This window comes from Gymnoscopelus microlampas (assembly GCF_963454915.1).
Source record: "Gymnoscopelus microlampas genome assembly, chromosome: 4".
Lineage (NCBI taxonomy): Eukaryota > Metazoa > Chordata > Actinopteri > Myctophiformes > Myctophidae > Gymnoscopelus > Gymnoscopelus microlampas.
Window position 1 is genome coordinate 1,044,316 of NC_139941.1, and position 2,565 is coordinate 1,046,880.

Genomic DNA, 2,565 nt, shown 5'->3' on the forward strand with positions numbered 1-2,565 from the left:
TAAAAGATTAAATCATTTTGAGAGAAACAACAGCCAAGTCACAGAGAAAATGGGTTGCACATGGGTCAACACATCTTTATTGCAAATGAATCTAACTTCGTCATTATTAATATTAACTTCCAGCAACTAATTATGTCCTATCTTTTGTGCTCCAGCATCAGTGGCAACGATCGTGCTGGAATTCAAACTCAAGCAAAACTTCACAGCAGATCTTGCAAATCCAATCTCAGCAGCATTCCAAAACTTATCAACCCAAGTTGCCACAGCGGTAAGTTCACACTGTATGACCTGTCAAATATTACTCAAGGACTCTACAGGGAATTCATTCTACATTATTATGTTATTATTATTATTGAATAATACTAATATATGCACATAGGTGTGTGTGTGTGTGTGTGTGTGTGTGTGTGTGTGTGTGTGTGTGTGTGTGTGTGTGTGTGTGTGTGTGTGTGTGTGTGTGTGTGTGTGTGTGTGTGTGTGTGCATGCGTGCGTGCGTGCGTCTTTGCAAAATGTTTTTGTGTTCTTTTCACAGCTGGACAATCTGTATAGAGCACAATATCCTAACTTCTTTCGAACTGTGATCAATGGCTTCAGGTATGTTCTTGACATGACGTCTGATGGACCAAATAATTACAACATTGATAACTTTAAGATTGACATCTAAAGTTTGTAGTAGTGGCCCGTTTTGAACAAAATGCCTCAGATCTTGAACAACAAAAATTGATTGCCTGATTTTGACATTACCCTATTATAGCGCCACCAGGAGGCCGATATTTCCAAAATACATTTTATTCTTACATATTTTGTCCAAACATCACGCAAATTACACACATTATCTCTATAGTCATGTGATCAATATGGATCTTCATATTCCATCAACATTGCTGGCCCAATAACCTACCTGACCTGGTGGAGACCTGTGCTCCGAGGAGCACTTTTTCTAATTACATAATGTGACGATGGGAAAACGGGGACCATAAAAATATACATGACACAATCCATAAAAAAATATATATATATGACAATAATCATCTTTTCACAGCCAAGGTTCAATTGTGGTTAATGCGACCCTGCAATTTAACAATGCCAACTCTACGTTACCAACAACCAATGCTGTGGCAAACACTTTAGTGGAAGCTGCGACAAACAGCAGTTCAGGCTTGTCCCTTCCTGTGAATCCATCAACAGTTGTGGCAACAAGTATGTGTTTTTTGTCTTTCCTTTCAAATCTGACAGAAAGCTGCAACCATTTCTGCTTTTATTGCTGCTCAAGGTTATGCACTAATTTACACTAATTTACACTTTTGTTTTTTTATAGGTACAGAAACAACAACAGTTGCTCCCACCACTGCTGCCATTGTTACGACCCCTCCCACCACAGTTGCAACTGCCACGGTTGCTGCCACCACTGTCTCGACAGATGCTCCTCCTGATGAAGACACCGTAACTCTTAAGTTTAGTCTTGACCAAATCTTCAACATCCAACTCTCCGACTCATCTACCACAGCGTTTAAGACTTTGGCTGCTACAGTGGTCTCACAAGTGAGACAAATGATGTGCTCGTTGTACTTAAGCAAGAACATTCTAAATTCTAACGTATTATCAATATGCAATGCAGGCAGGAATGGAGCTTTTACTATGTATTTATCTAATTTAAGTCAGATGTGAATTGATTGATTGATTGATTGAATAGTTTATTAGCAGTTTGCAAAAGGTACAGGTACAATTATGCTAAAAGCATAACACAAAAAGCCCTGATGGCTTGTTTCCATGTGGTCCTTCAAGTAAATAATGGAATTAATACCATTTTTTCGGTGGATGGATATTTTTTCGGTTTGAAGGAAATCAGAAAAATAAAAGATAAAAGGGGGGGGGGGGGGGGGGGGGGTTAATTCAATTGAGCTAAATCAATTTGCATTCTTCTTTTTCAGGTAAACACGATTTACAGCAGCAGCAGCAGTGGCACTACAACTTTCAAACGCTCTATAGTCAACAGTTTCACGTAAGACAGAGTTTTGATCAATTGCTTACGTTCCATTATGAGTTTGGCAATGATTTGCAATTTAAAAGTCACATTCTCTTTCTCACACATTACAGGTCAGGATCAATTGTTACTCAAATGAGTCTGGTGTTCCCAAAAGACTCTGTTCCTTCTACAAGCACCGTAGAAACAGCGATGAATACTGCAATTAGCACTGGTTCCACCTCCCTGAACGCCATCCTCGGCACCGTTAGAGCCACCACTGCTGCACCTTCTACTACGCTACAGACTACACCACAAAGTAATGTACAGCTGTTGAATGCTATATCGTAGTTGAGAATTTATGCATGTGAATACAAACAATTTTCAGTCAATGTCTTAGTTACACAATATGTTCTTCTAGTGAAGTACTTTTTTACTCATGGGTGAGTTTCTTTTATAAAGATCACCATTTCCATTTAGAGAAAAGACTGCTGTAAACTGACCCCTTGCATTGCCTCATCATCAGCAAAGGGAAATAGCCATCTTCAGTATAATCTGGCTCACAAGATCTATGTTAGTGTATCAAGATATGCACTGCACC

At 39.1% G+C, this 2,565-nt stretch overlaps 1 long non-coding RNA gene across 1 annotated transcript; it reads left to right on the top strand.

The window, feature by feature from the left end:
* Positions 1–1,440: 1,440 nt before the first annotated feature.
* On the top strand, positions 1,441–2,216 carry LOC311043736. Its single transcript, XR_014600634.1, has 3 exons — positions 1,441–1,543; positions 1,933–2,003; positions 2,099–2,216. It is a non-coding gene; the product is annotated as an uncharacterized lncRNA (long non-coding RNA).
* The last annotated feature ends 349 nt before the right edge of the window (positions 2,217–2,565 follow it).